Here is a 16,132-nt window from a genome sequence, read left to right as displayed (position 1 = left end):
GTCTAGTTGAGTCTAAATCAAGACACTTTGCTTCTTAGGGGCATTAAGATTATAGTTCCTAGACTTCCACATCTGCCCATGAAGGAGAAACTGCTGTGGGACTTGCTATCCTATTGTGACAAGTAGAAAACTGGACAAAATACAGGTTTCCCAAACTATCTGAAAGTAGAGCATTATTATGAAATCCTATATAATAAGAGTGTAATATGCTAAGTGTCCGACTGGTAGGTTGACCATTCCGTTGATGGCTCGACCAGTTGCTATGACACACACTGGCCACTGGGGGCAGACACTCCAACTGGTAGGTTAGTTTGCTGCTGGGGTCCGGCTGATTGGGACTGGGCAAGAGGACTGGACACACCCTGGAGCCCTCCTGTGGTCCCTCCCTGGCTGCCAAGCCCCCATTGCCCTAATCAGGACTGGGGGTGACGCCCCGATTGGCCCCAATCGCTGGCCAGGCGATTTGTGTACCGGGACTCTAGTATATAATATTGATATTGGGCTACAGTTTTCTTGGTTGGACTAAATGCACAATAAGACCCCTTTGTGCTCCAAGAGTGTGCGTGCCACTGCTCTGTTCTACACCATCTGCACTGATTCCCTCAGCCCTCTTCTACTATCCATTTGCTCATGTGGCAGACCACAAGCAAAAGCATAACATTCAAAAGATATGCAATAAAGTCTCCTTCCTTCCCTCCATCCAGTCACCCAGTTTTCCCTGGTGGCATCCACTATTACAGTTTCTGATGTATTCTTCCGAAGATAGTCTATGCAAGTAAGAGTACAGGCATGTATTTTTTTCTTCCCACAACTGATAACACACAATGACTTGCACATGGCTTCTCTCCCCTACTTAGTATGGGTTGGAAATCTCTCGGATCAGTACATAGAGATCTTCCTCATTTTAAAATATCTGAATAGCGTTCCATTATATTTTGCTATTTGAATAGCCCCCAATTGACGGTCATTTTTTTCTAATCTTTGCTAGCACAACTAATACAGCAACGGATAACCGTGTACTCATATCATTTCACACCTGTGTCAAACTGTAGGATACATTCCAGACGTGGAATCCTCCGAAGACTATATATGTATCTGTTATTTGGGAGATATTACCAAATTGTCCTCTGTGGAGGTTATAAAACTTTTTGATTTTTGCTAACCTGACAGGTGGAAAATGCGACGTTGTATATCTGATTTGAAGGGAAGTGAGCGTGAATATTTTTTCATGTGCCTGAGTGGTATTGCCTTTGTTTTCCTGTGGACTTTCTCTTTACAGGATAGTCTTATTTGCTATTACATAAAAGATAGAGTCTGTGCTTTGTTAACAGGTAGATGGTTATGTCTGGACCAAATACCTTGATGCCAGTATTCACACACACACACACACACACACACACCCTTGGTCTGGACCAAATACCTTGATGCCAGTATTCACACACACACGCGCGCACACACACACACACACACACACCCTTGGTCACCTGTTTGTGTTATTAACCCAGGGATGGAATCTTGGCTCTGCTACTTGCTGTGTGACCCGGGGAGAGTTACTTAACTTCTTTGGGCCTCATTGCCCAAGTACCCCGCTTAGGGTCTGGCCTATCCACATGGCACAGGATGGCATCTTTAAAACCAGGGAACTGGCTTGGACATGTGAGTCAACAACGCACAGGACACGTTTCTCCGAGGGGAAATCTCGCTTAGGTACTGAAGCCCCGGGAGGAAGCGGGGCCTGGCTCCTTAAAGTCCGGGTTTTCCTCTGGAGACAGATGCCACCCGGGTGGTGACTTAGAAATAACAATGGAGCTAAGAGCCACCTTCTGCCGGGAGATCCGCCCTGGCGGCAGCTCCTCCTGCTGCCTGGCACCCTCCCCTCCCGAGCCCAGCGCGGTGCTGCAGCCCCGGCAGCCCAGACAGGCCAGTGCTGCGCGGCTCCAGCCCCGGGTGGGGGTGGGGGTGGGGTTGGCGGGGGGAGGGCACGGGGAGGCGGGGTGGACCCGCATCACGTGAGCGGAGCAAACTGTAAGCGGGGGCGGCGGGCCAGTGTGCCCGGAGTCTGAGGAGGGGGAAGCGCCGACGGCCGCTCCGCCACTGCAGCTGCAGCCCCGGATGTCGCCGCAGTAGCCGCGGCCGCAGCATCAGTACCCGCAGCAGCACCCGCAGTAGCAGCAGCAGCAGCACCCGCGCCCTCGGCGCCGCAGCATCAGCGCCGCAGAGCCGAGCCCGAGCCGCCGCCCGCAGGTGAGCCTCGGCAGGCGCACCCAGAGCGCGGGGCATCTGCACCGCGGCTCCCGCAGGTTCGCTCCCAGCCGCCATCGCCGGGCCCGGGTGACTCGGGTTTGTGGGCTTCGGGGGCGCAGGACAGGGACGCCCCACCCTGGGCGCGAGCGCTGCAGCCAGGTCGGAAGGTGTCCCGCTCTGCACACCCAGCCTCATCCTGGCCCCATCTCCTTTAACTCTCATACCCCCCCCCCCCCCGCCCCCGCCTCCCGCACACACACTCCCCAGCTGGCTTTTCCTATTTTCCTCGTCTCGGTATGAAGTTGCTGCCCCGCGAGGGTTGTGCCAGTGCGCCCCCCGCCTCCCCGTCCCCGCCGCCCCGCGGGCCGCTCCCAGGGTGCAGGGCTCGCTGGGGCGCGGGAGCGGGCCTGGCACCCCCCCCCCCCCCGGAGGTCACGCACCTGCCGCGGGTGGGCTCGCGGAGACCTGGCTGCCCGCTGCGGCCGCTGCCCGTGGCCCGGCTCTGTCCCCACCTCCACCGGTGCGGGATCCCGATTCCTGTCCGGGGACTGCCCTCCCCGAAGGGCAAGCGCGGCTGCTCCTCTCCGGCCGGGACTTAACAGGACTTGCCTTCCAGCCACACCCGGGGCGGTTCTTGTGGGGAAGGGTGTCGGGCAGGTTAACGGATGGCGCTGGGCGGGGTGTGTGTGTGTGTGTGTGTGTGTGTGTGTGCGCGCACTGATCCGTAAAAGGCACTCAGACATTCCGAGATGATTATCCACTTCAGTTAGCCTCGGCGGCCTGGGTTCTCTTGTCTGTCGGGGCGCCGATCATGGGTGACATCACTCGTGAGGTCTGAGATGAGTGTGGTCTGCAAAGCAGGAACTTGAACTTTAGAGAAGAGACGAGAACTCGGGTTTAAGGGTTAAACACGTCCATTAACCAAGTGCCCCTAAAGAAGCTGTTACGTGCTGTGATGCAAAACCGAGTCAGGGTTTTGCTAAATAAGATGGGCTCCCGGGATTTGCTGTTGAATTCTGGCTTGCAAGCGTCTTGAATGAGGACGTGGCAGGCTTCCCGGCAGGGTGTGAGTCTACTGGGTTCCAAGCCTGACTAGACCAGGCATCCGTTGTAGAGGAAACCCGTGTTCATTCAAAATGGCAGCATGAAGAATCAGGCTGGAGGGAGCAGCATGGACCAGTCTCACCCGCGGCCCCCTGGCTTGGGCCCTGACGAGGGAATGTGGGGAAGGCAGGCTTTCCCCAGCCCTAAGGGGCAGGGAGTAATTTTTGCAGCAGGCTAGATTTTAGGCTCCTGGGGAGGGTAAGCGGGAAATTTGGGGAGCTGTACAATTTATTTTCTCTAACTTATCAAAAGCTGGTGCAAAGACCCAATTAAAACTCTGTGATTCTGATCTGATTTTCTCCAGGTTCCGCTAAAGTCGATTTATGTGGCTGCTGATGTCTGTTTGAGGTATAACTGCAGTGTTGCTTGGTACCAACAACTGGCTCTTAAGAGAGATGGGTGTCTAGTGTCAACATCATCCAGGAATAGTAGACATAACAGTAGACATAACAAATGCCAGGTCCTTAGAGCCAGTCTCATTGCAGGAATTGATTTAACACCATGACCAAGCACCCAGACACCAGAGGATGGTAAATTCTTGAAAGGTGACTCATTTCAGGGTTTCTCCCTCTCTCTTAAGCAGCCTTCCTTCCCCATGTCGCTGCTGTACTGCCAGTCATCTTCTCATTTAGGAAGAGGAGATGCATGAGGCAGCATTTGTTTGGGGGATAATGGGATGGAGGAAGATTAGCACAAAGGTCAGGAATGGTCATGCTGGCTGCAGCCTGAGAAAACACTGTGATGTTAACTCCCCTTGTACAGCCTGGGAGGCTGAGACTAGCAAGGGATGGGGGGCCGGGGGTGAGGTGGGGGTGGGGACATGGACCATGCCCAAGGTCATACAGCTGGTTGGCAATTGGCAGTGAGGACTGAAATCCAGGTCTTGAAATCCCTCAGTTTAGGGTTCCACATGCCACCTTTCAAAGTCTGGAAGAATAGGGCAAACCTGTCATGAGAGTGGCAAACAGAGCAACCTGAAACCAAACTGTACCAAGAATGAAAAAATCTAAGGTTCCCTAATTCAAGCCCATTTAACCGCTTAAGCTGTCTGTGCCCCGTGTTCACATTTTGTGGTGACTAAACTGCTTCTGTATTTAAACTCCAAAGACATTATTTTAATCATAATCTTTGAGGTGAAAAATGTGCTCTCTGATTAAAAATTAGTTGTTGATGCTTGCAGACAACTGATAGGCCATTTTTTTTTTTAACTAAAAGAAAACAAAGTGGGATATAGAATAGCTTTTGAATGTCTCTAATTTTAAGTACAAGCAAATAACAAGCCTGACTTAAAATGCTTTGAAGCAGCACTGAAGACAGAGCCCTTTTCTATAATTTGTATTTGAATTCTCTGAATCATATACCAGTGACCTCAGACCTACCAAAGGAAAACGAGAAAATGTGCCTGGGTTAGTGTTTGTGCAGAGGCGGGAGGATATGGAAAACCCTTCTGGGCATTCGGTACCTTCGCCCGAGTGACCTGCAGAAGGAGGAGGTGGGCGGCTTGCGGGCAGCAGGGAGAATAATTGCGATGGTGAAGTAGTTAGGGGCTAGGTCTGGCCAGATATGTTGAAATGAGGACAGATGCTGACGCCACGTGTGCCATTAAAAAAACAACTTGCGTTAGAGCAGTGGTTCTCAACCTTCTGGCCCTTTAAATACAGTTCCTCATGTTGTGACCCAACCATAAAATTATTTTCGTTGCTACTTCATAACTGTAATGTTACTACTGTTATGAATCATAATGTAAATATCTGATATGCAGGATGGTCTTAAACGACCCTGTGAAAGGGTGGTTCGACCGCCAAAGGGGTCGCAACCCACAGGTTGAGAACCGCTGAGTTAGAGCATGAGTGTGACAATTCATTCATTGAAATTCCCCTGATATGCCAAAGATGTTAAAGATCACAAGTTTTTTAAGATATAGGGTGTCCCCCCAAAATGTGTACACACTTGAACAGCTGATAACTCAATTTTCACTCCTTTTCAGGTTTAACTGATTTGAAATAATGGGTGAAGCCAGACGAAGCTTTGAACAAAGAAAATTTAGCCGAAAGTGCCACTAGACTTTTTTATGGGGATGCATAAAAGATAAAGTTTATGGTACAAAACTAGCAGTATTCGACGGATTGAGGGCACACAAATACTGAACAAAATGATTCTTGATGTTTGCGATTCCATTGCTTCGCATCATCAGCAGTGCCTGGAGCAGACTGTCATCAGTTTGAAAATAGGCACTGACCAAAAAAAAAAAATAATTTCTGTAGATTCTTTTAAATGTTGAAGATGATCTGTACATTAATAAACACTGACTTTATAATCATTCAAAGTATGTATACATTTTTGGGGACACCCTGTCCATAAACTCATGCCATTTGTGTTTATTGGAGAACAATAAAAAATATAGATAATCCAAAGTTATTTTTTTAAAAACACCCAAGATCCCTTTATCCAGCACTAACTAGTCTTTATAAAAGCTTGGGACCACTTCATTGAGAGAGCCTCGAGTCTGTGCTGTCCAATTCATAGCCACTGGCTAGTAGCCGCATGTGGCCGTGAGCACTTGCAAGGTGGCTAGTCCAAGTTGAGATACGCTGTGAGGTTAAAACACACATCAGATATAACACACTTATATGAAAAGACTTTAAGACATCTCAGGAATTTTGTATTGCTTATAAAGTGAAGTAGTATTTTGGATATATTGGGTTTAAGTGCAATATATTATTAAGCATACTTTCACCGGTTTCTCTTTACTTATTTAGATGTGGCTACTAGAAAACATAAAATTACTTATGTGGTTCACATCTGTCTTCCATTATATTTCCCCTGGACTGTCTTGGTCTAGGTCAGTGGTCGGCAAACTCATTAGTCAACAGAGCCAAATATCAACAGTAAAAAATTGAAATTTCTTTTGAGAGCCAAATTTTTTTTAACTTAAACTATATAGATAGATACATTGTTATTAACTTAATTAGGGTACTCCTAAGGCTTAGGAAGTGCCACACTCAAGGGGGCCAAAGAGCTGCATGTGGCTCGCAAGCCGCAGTTTGCCGACCACGGGTCTAGGTCATTAACAGAAAGCGGGGTTGTTGGTTGAGGTGTGTGATTCTGTTCATGGGACTGGATCTGTTAGGATAGAAGCTGCACAAAAGTTGGAGGGGGGATGGCTGGATGGGGGGAAAGAATGAGTGCTCAGGTGACTGGCAGGGGAGGGAGCTGGGGCTTCTTAGCTCGAGTCCCACCTGAAGCAGAGAGGAGCTTGGAGGTGGTTAATAAGATGGTTAATCTCGAGCCCCTTCTTCTTCTGTTCTTACTGGTTAGACATGTAACCTGATCCTCCCCTAAGGTAAGCTAGACATCCTTGAAAGCTCCCATAAGCATGTCCAATCACAGCATTAAGTTGGGTTACTGCCCTCCTCTGTTGGTTGTTACATGAGCACCTCTAATTCTAAACGGTAAAGAACTTGAAGACATGTTTGTAGCTCCATCTCTCCTTGCGTTGAAAAAAGTGCTTGTAGGTGGTTAGGGGCTCAAAATTACCTGTTAATTTTATCAGCTGTTAATTCATCAGACTTCTTAAAAATCCCAGTTAAAATGATGGACCGTTCTGAATAATTTTCGCTTCTTTCACAGTAAAACCTCCCTAGTGTATTTTAAAATTGCACTCAGCAGTGCCCCAGTGACCTGAAAGAATAAACGAAATGTCTTAAAGTGTCCTTTTTAAGCACCAGTGATCAGATTTTTAAAACAATAAAGTCCAATGGTTTACAATATATATATCCACACATAATAACATATTAACTTACACATATTCATATATATGTATAAATGTTCTTTTCAATTAAAAAATGGGATAAATTTTCTGCCCTGGCCGGTTTTGCTCAGTGGATAGAGCGTTGGCCTGTGAACTGAAAGGTCCCAGGTTTGATTTTGGTCAAGGGCACATGCCTGGGTTATGTGCGGGACTTGCAGGAGGCAGCCGATTCATGATTCTCTGTCATCATGGATGTTTCTAGCTATCGCTCCCTCTTCCTTCCTCTCTGAAATCAATAAAAATACATTAAAAAAAGAATTAAAAAATGGGATAAAACACAGCAAATGGCTATGGCATAAATGGACATTTACAAAGTAGTTTTAAAGTCCATTTTGTAAGGTATAAAGTAACTCTCTGGTTACTAGCAAGATTTAAATCTTATCACTACTTTATTTCCTCTGTAGGAAATAAATTTTTAGCTAAATTTTTTACAGGGACACAGTGTAAACGATCATTTTTTAAGGATGGGAAGATATTTTAAAATCCCAGTTTGCAGAGCTAACAGGTACATATCAAATCACATGAATGGGAAAAAATGAGAATACACAATGCAGTATTTACATGGGAGGGAAAGCAGATGGTGGGAAGAGAAAGGCCATAATTCAAAGCAACCTGCCAAATTAGTGGACACACCGGCACCCGTGTCAAAAAGGAGAACAGGAGGAAATGAGAGGACCCCAGATCTTTCCCACGGAGAACGCCAGGGCAGCTAACCACACACCTGCCTATTCCACACAATCTACTGGCTTTATCTCCATTATCATGACATTCTCGGAACCCTGATCTTTAAGTACAAGTTAAGGGAACAAATCCTTTTTGAGTGTTTCTCTATTTTAGATACTCTGCATATATTATCTCATTTAATCCCCATAGGCAGCATGACCACATTTTATAGATGCAGAACTGAGTAAGCAGAGGAACTACACCCAAAATTTGGGTCTATCTGACTCTTTTTAAAAATATGTGGGGTTTTTTTAAAAATTGATTTCAGAGAGGAAGGGAGAGGGAGAGGGAGAGATAGAAACACCAATGATGAGAGAGAATCATTGATCGGCTGCCTCCTGCACGCCCCCTACTGGGGATCGAGCCCACAACCCGGGCATGTGTCCTTGAACAGAATCAAACTTGGAACCGATGCTCTATCCACTGAGCCAAAGTAATATTTTGGATATATTGGGTTTAAGTGAACTATATTATTAAACATAGTTTCACCAGTTTCTCTTTACTCCTATTAGCAGGCCAATGCTCTATCCACTGAGCCAAACCAGCTAAGGCTATCTGACTCTTTTTTAAAAAAAAAGCCATAATGTAAGCTCGGAGAGAGATTCCCCTGACTGCACAGCTCAAGTGGGAATACTGTGGGTGGAGCCACAGCATGGCAGCGCCTTGTCAAGATCAGATTGTCCTGCTCTTTTTCTTTCACTGAAGATGAACTATAGATACCTCCTCCCCCTGCATTTGCCCACCAACATTTATTGAGGTCTTATTATGTGCAGACCTGTGTGCTAGGTGCCAGGGAACGAAAGATTTACACAGGAGTCCTTGCCCTCTTGGGGCTCACAGAAGGATGAGCAGAAAATACATTTTAAAACTTGGGGAAAAGAAGTCCGGCCAGGTCGAGGGGACCAGGGACGCACCTCAGGGCACTAACAGTGCAAGCCAAACTGAAGTCCCTGTCCATGCCTCCTGCCCCAATAATCCTTCTTCAAAGAGATATCTGAGACCCAAATAGATACAAGTAGTAACTCCAAGAAAAAATGCTCTGTACTAGATAAGTCCAATGCCATTTCTAACCTTAAAAGAATTTTAAACAGCTTGTTATGGGGCTTTACATTTTAAAAGTTATTGATTATAGAAAAATCTCAAGCATACACCAAAGTAGAGAGAGCAGTACGGTAAACCACTATGTACTCAGTAAACCACTAATGGCCCATTTTTATTACATAGCCAATCTGTGTCGTCTGAGCTCCCAGCCTCTCATCCTGGGTTACTTTCATTTTATCATTTCCCTGGGAAATATGGCAGTATATATCTCTGAAAGATATGGGCTTTTGTTTTCTGACACAACTGCAGCATCATTATCACTCAGAAATGAACAATAATTCCTTAATATCATCAAATAGCCAGTGTTCACATTTTCCTAATTATCTTAGAAAATTTTTGTACAGTTTTTAAAAATTGGCATCCAAATAAGTTCCATTCATTGCTGTTGGCTGATCTGCCTCTTAAGTAACTTAATTTTTTTTTCTTTGCAGTTTCTGATGTAGTTGTTGAAGAAACCAGCTTTGTCCCCATGAGTGTTTCATAGTCTGGACTTGACTGATTGCAACCCCATGGTGTCGTGTGTGTTTGATCTAGGGGCTCCACCGTGCCACTTTGATTCTTGACGCACATTTTAGTTACACTTTGGAATGGGAGTGTGTCTGATGTGCTAGGTGCCAACCATTGGTGAGAAGGTGAAGGAGCAGAGTAGGGATTGGTGCAAAACTGGCAAACGCATCACCATGAGGAGTGGGGGGAGGAAAGTGAACATTTATTGAGTGCCCACTGTATACCTCCACAGGACTAGGTGCTTTTCATACGGTAAACACGAGTGTTACGTTGTGGATAGGGATTGGTCCCATGTTCACATGCAGAAACTCCGGCTCAGAGTCAGTTCATAACCTGCTGTTTCTCACAGTTAGTGGGTGGAGTCAGGACCTAAACAAAGGCCCCTTTGTCTCAAAAGTGTGTCATTCCCTTGCCCTGTGCACATGGGGCCAAGCAGGCAAGATGCATGAGCACAATTGACCTGACATTGACAAGAGGGGAAAAAACACACATACAATAGCTCAAGGGTGATGTTGGTGGTGCTTCACTGGCCGCTGTCAGGAATGGAGGGGACCGTGAGAAGCACCCTTACCCCAGTCCAGTCTCCCTGTTGTGCAGAATGTGGACCCACTGTTGCCAGATCTTTCAAGTTTTCAAGAGAAGCCAGAATTTATACAGAAAAATCTCTAGATGTTACAATGTTAGCTGCTATATTCAGATTAGAAAACCCACTCTCTATGCCTCTACTGTGGGCCAAACCAAAGGTGCAGCCTGCCACCCCTGTGCCACCCCCGGCTGCTCGGAGCAATGGCAGCTGACACCTGGCACTGTGGTAGGTGTTGCACTTGAAGTTAGAGAAAGGGAATATTAAGCAGCTCTTAAGAGGCATCAAGTGAGAGTGAAGAAAATCTTCAAAAGGTGAAAGAACATTTCGACGCCGCAAGGAATAAGTCACATTTCTGAAGCCTGAACAGATCAGACCTTGACAAACAGCCGTCCCATGTACCTTCTCTTACCCTCAGGATGGTCCTCACTCTGTCTCAGCTGGGATTCTGAGCACCTCATACTATTTGCACGTTTCCGCCCCTTTAAACCTCCCCACAACCCTGTCATTCTCCCTGTTATAGAAAGGTGACTCAGGGCTGAGATCCAAGCCTGCTGGTTTCACACAGTCTGCCCCTCATTAGACAGTTCTTAAGTCTGGGCGTTGCCTCTCGGAAGCTGGAAATCACTGGCTCCTAACAGTCCCCTCTAATGAACTCCGAAAGCTGTTTGCTCTACCACCTCGAGCCTTCAGTACAGAACTTCGTCGGGTCTTCCTTTCCGGCAGAGTTTGAGGAATCTGAGCTGATGTAGGAGCCTTTCAGCAGCTGGTGCTGACAGCCCCATTTTTAGTTCGACAATCCCTTCCCCACACACCTTATTTATCCCTTCCTATTTCAATAGCAGGCACGAGAGAAAAATCAATGTATACAGGAGTATCATTTGTCCTAGTTTCAGCTCAGCAGGAAGATCAATACTCTAAAGAATGAATTTATCAATAAGTAAGATAATAAAATAATTTCTTCTGTGCTTTTCCGGAAGTTGGGACGTCACAGACATAGGTTTAAACGTTGGCAGTCTGCTCGGTGAAGCTGGGAGCTGGGAGAGGACGCGAGCCTCGCTGGGCCCTTGGGTTTCATGGCCGTGCAGAAGTAAAGGCACTTCACCACAGTGATTTGCAAGACAGTTAATAAGCCCACAGCTTAGAACAGTGATGGCGAACCTATGACACGCGAACTCATTTTTTTGGTTGTTTTTTCTTTGTTAAATGGCATTTAAATATATAAAATAAATATCAAAAATATAAGTCTTTGTTTTACTATGGTTGCAAATATCAAAAAATTTCTATATGTGACACGGCACCAGAGTTAAGTTAGGGTTTTTCAAAATGCTGACACGCCGAGCTCAAAAGGTTTGCCATCACTGGCTTAGAAAGATAGTCATTTCTCCCTCTCAGGAGACTCAGGGCTTTCTTATAAGAGGATATGGTGACTGATGAGGGACACTCTAGAGCTGAAAGGCAGGGCATGAAAGGCAGGGCAGCGAGGCCTGCAGGCCCCCCCTCAGAGCATTCACAGCCCTCAATGACTACTCACTGAACTTGAGGACAAAGACCTTTTCTCGCAGGCAGCTTCCTGCCTGTGTGTCTAGACATTCTGTAAGCGGTCTCTTGGTTACAGGGGTCCTGTGCTCCAGCCCCCCACGCCTGCACCCACCTCCTCTCCTTAGTTGGAGGACGAATGTTGGTAGACGCAGCTCCCGTGCTGTGGGATCCAGGGAATCTGGAGTCTAAAATCCGGGTCCCAAGAGGAATCCTGAATCCTGAAAGGAGTTTGACGAGGAGGACAAGGATGGTTAGAAATTGAGCTTGAGGATCCTTTAACCTGGCTGATGGCACAATATGTAAAGCTGCACCGCCTAGTGCCATTGCCTCTAGACACATGTGGCTAATTAATTTAAAAATTACACGTCACATAAAATTTACCACCAATTAATTTGTAGAATTGTTTTTCTTGCAAAACTGAAATTTTAAATCCATTAAACATCTCCCCCTTCCACCTTTCTCCCCCAGTCCCTGGTAATTACCATCCTACTTTCTGTCTCTATGAATTTGACTACCCTGGGAACCTCATGTAAGTGAAATTACACAGTGTTTGCATTTTTGCGATTGGCTTATTCCACTTAGCATGACGTACAGATAAATGTACTTTAACATATTCTTAACAAGTGCTTTGTAGGAAATGGCTGTCAGTTTGGCCATCTATGGGAGTTCAATTAGAGTGTTTCATTAATTGGAACTGTTAGTTTATTGCCAACCTGGCAAGAATCCTAATGGGTATTTAGCACAAAGAAGCCTTAGTGAGTAGAATAAGCCCATTGCTTTTAAAGAATTTTGCTTGAAACCCACAGTAAGAGAGAAATATTCTATTTCAACCCAGTACATCACACTTATATTTTGATACCCGAACATAAAGTTTCTTGTACCAACACTTAATCCTTACTATGTGAAATCATATATTCTTTCTAAAAATGTTTCTCTTAAAAAAATGCTGATCTTATCCACTAAATTGAAATCTTATCCACTCAGATGATTTCATAACCCAAGAAAAGGCCACAAAAGTTTGGAAAACGCAGCTTTTGACACACCTGGGTTCAGTTCCAAGCCTATAGTGTAACACCCACCCCAACCTCTGGGCCCCCAGAATTACTCCTCAAAACAAACAAGTTAAAAACAAAGCCATCAGGCATGGCTTCACGTCTGGTTTTAATGCTGGTTTAAGTAGAAGTAGTTACAACTGAAAATTCATTTTTTAATGGTTGTACTCTGTTTCTCGAAGCCAAATAGAAATGATGAAAACATTTTATGCAGTACCTTTTATATGGACGACAGCACATTTTGTCATTAGAGTAAGTGGAGGACTTTACACGTAAGTCCTTCTGGGATCACGGGGAAGAGCAGTATGAAAATCTTCATTCTGGTTTTATTGGGAAGCTGTAACGCTGCTCTGGTCAATAGGCATCCTACTACCCACCTGTGACTATTTAATTAAACTAATTAAAGTTTGTAATACAATGAAAAATTCCGTTTCTCAATCACACTGACCACTTCAGCAGCCACCTGAGGCTCGTGGCTCATACTGGACAGTGGAGACACAGCATTTCCCATCACTGTAGGAAGTTCCTTGCACGGCACTGGTAGAGAGTAGGAAGGAATCCAGCTAAGTCATCGCTGAGGCTCCCGTGTGTAGAATGGTGATCCAGGAAAAAGAAATGAACAATAGCTTTGGCTAATTTGCCGCTGGAGGTGATACACAGACTGCTGGTTCATCTTACACTTAAAAAAAAAGACAAAGTTCTGCTGCCCTTTGGCATTCCCAATCATTCCCAAAATTCCGCCTCCCTGGCCCACATACCATTGCCTACATCCTCATCACGGTCAAGTGACCCAATGGCTCAGTCACGCTGACCGAGCAGGGGTCCTGGCTGAAGAGGAGGTGCTTGGCAAAAGCCCTGTGGGTTTTATTTATTTTCTACAGACACAGCTCATCACTGCCGCCCAGGGGATCCCTGCTATTTTTAAGGATCAAATAAAGTCAGGTTTCCTCAGAGACGAGACAGCAGTACTTTTGAACTGGCCCAACAATAGGGGAGGAAGGGAAGTCATGTTACAGACGAGAGGCAAACGGGCACAGGTAGATGTGGCCTTTCTCCATCTCATCTCCTCCTGGTCTGTTTCACGTCATTTGGCTGAGTCAGTAGTTGCTCCCACCCCCAAATTCTAGGGACCCTCTGTAAAGGCACTTTATCTTATAATTATTCTAGGTCTCTCTTGCACATACAGAGTCTTTGTTTCTCTCTCCCCCCGCCCCGCCTCCCTGAAGTCTGAAGATAATGCAGTTTTTGTGAACATGGGAAAGGTTAAGGGGAGAAAGAACTGGAGTCTCTTTATCATTCTGCCTTTTCTTTCTCACAAAGCAGAGAGGGCCTATTTCTCTGAGCTGGGAGGGAATTATTTTCAGACTTAGAGGCTGCCCTGAGCAACGCAGGGAGGAACTCTGACAGCCCCGGGTGTGCAAGTACCGGCTAACTTGAAGTAGCCTGGAAGTAGATGGAGCAATACGGTCCCTCAAAAAGATGTTTCCAAACCTAGAATGTTGCTGACTCTGCAAGTTGATATCTGCCCTGTTATGAGTGACGTGAGTTGGTTTTGATTGGCTTGCTCAACAGAAATTTTGAGATGCTGCTCTGTTTGAACAGTGAAAAACCAAATAAAATATGTTATACTCATGTAGCCTCCAGGGTTTGCAAAAATATGCTCTCAAGCATCATTCCATTTGACACTCCTGATAAACCTGTGGGCTGGGGCACAACGTTTGCAGAAGAGAAAACCTGGGCTCAGAGAGGTAAAGTGACTTGCTCAGGGTCACACAGCTAGTGGGTAGTGGCGCTGAGTTTTGAATCCCAGTTGCTTTTCTGAGAACAGTGCTTTACTTCTCACTTATATTTCAGGTTTGTAAGATAAAATATATTTAAGTTGGGTAAATAATGACACAAATATAATAGTTGGCTCAATAGATAATAGCAGGGGGTGGGGGAAAGAGCAACTCTAGTTGGGAGGCACGGGTCCTGCCCTCAGGGAGCTTTACTTGAAGAGGAAGCAGTACATGTACAAGCAACAGGTGCACGTTATCCTAGAACAGACTGGATGCATTAGTGCTATGGATGCTGAGGAAATGACCGAGTTCTTAATAGATGGTTTTCTGAAAGAAAGGGATTTTGAATCAGATTTGGACAGATATTCACGAAGACTAAGAGCAGGGCGGTCATTCTAGCCAGGGCAGAGGTGTGGGGAGAAAGAGTTGCAGAGAGTCTGGTTCTGTTTGGTGGACTATTAAGAAAGGAGAACTGGACACCTGTTCATTATTTATTGAAAATCTACCCGCAGAAGACATTGTGTAGAGCTGGGTTTACAGCAGTATGCAAAAGAGACATGGTCCCTGCCTTCCTATTGCTTAGACTTTTTTTTTTGGGGGGGGGGGGTAGGAGACTAAGTATTGATTGTTGATAATAAAATAGTTACCCAAATATTTTAGATTTGATTGTTTGTATTATCTGGTGACATAAATGAGCAGAGCATTTGAGCTGGTATGTACAGGAGCTGTAGTTAGCTCTGCAGATGGTTTTGGTGCAGGGAGCAGGGAAAGGGGTGCTCAAGAGAGAAGGCGCAGCCTGTGCAAAGGCCCTGGGAATTTGCAGGAGCTGGCAAAAGGCCAGTGTGCTAGCATTGAGAGAGTGGAGGGGCGAGGCTGGAAATGAGGCTGGGGAGGCGGCATGAACTTGATCAGATTTTGGTCTTTAGTCTCAGAGCCATGGGAAACCTATCAAGAATTTCAAGTAGGAATGACATGGAAAACATCTTCCTGCTAAAAAAACCACTTTGGTTGCAATGTCTGGGGGGGGGGGGGGAGGGGGAGTGGGGGTGGTGTATAATAGCTGTATGGAGTCATCCCTTATGAGGCTACCGCAGTGAGCCAGGCTAGACATGGCGGGGCTTGGTGCAGGGGGTGGTCGTGGAGATGGAGAGCAGTGGTGAGTTTCCATGGAGATGTAGGAGATGGAACCTACAGGGCGTGGTGATATGGCAGGCAATGGAGAAGCAGATGGTAAAATGGTTCCTGAGGTCTTGGTGCTCTTGTGGGCTGGGTGTGGAGCTGGCCACTGTGATGGAGAACCTTGGACATGGGACCAGCTTAGGGAAGATGACGAGATCCGGTTTGGATAGCCCATAGGCCGTTGGGAGGGGAGCTCAGAGGACTGAGCTGCAGTTAAACATGTGGGCCACTGGTGTGTAAGTGACAAGGGCAGCTCTGAGCGTGGAGGACTTTTCCCAGAGAGGAAAGAACATCAAAGGAGGAGAGAAGGATCGAGCAGTGAGGATGCTCCATGACCAGGTAGAAGAGAACAAGCCGGCGGGAGAGGTGGGAGGGGAGGCGGAGGTGCTGGGGTGTTCTGTCATTGAGATGGAGTAGAATTAGATAAAAAGGGGGAGTCTCTTTCCACCTAGACCCATTTCTGTCACCACCCCACAATCTATTATGCACCTCTAGATCCGAGACACTT

General features: G+C 46.2%; 1 protein-coding gene across 1 annotated transcript in view; it reads left to right on the top strand.

The window, feature by feature from the left end:
* The first annotated feature begins 2,036 nt into the window (after positions 1 to 2,036).
* Positions 2,037 to 16,132, top strand: part of SCRN1 (secernin 1) — a 46,802-nt gene continuing 32,706 nt past the window's right edge. Inside the window, exon 1 of the mRNA XM_070424501.1 lies at positions 2,037 to 2,244. The gene's annotated coding sequence lies outside the window, so the exon portion shown is untranslated. The remainder of the gene's footprint in view (positions 2,245 to 16,132) is intronic.

Source organism: Myotis yumanensis, unplaced genomic scaffold, assembly GCF_028538775.1.
Source record: "Myotis yumanensis isolate MYYU_CA2020_CCGP unplaced genomic scaffold, mMyoYum1.0.hap1 SCAF_9, whole genome shotgun sequence".
Taxonomy (NCBI): Eukaryota; Metazoa; Chordata; class Mammalia; order Chiroptera; family Vespertilionidae; genus Myotis; species Myotis yumanensis.
Note: the sequence above shows the minus strand (reverse complement) of the source record. Positions and strands in the feature narration are given on the sequence as shown.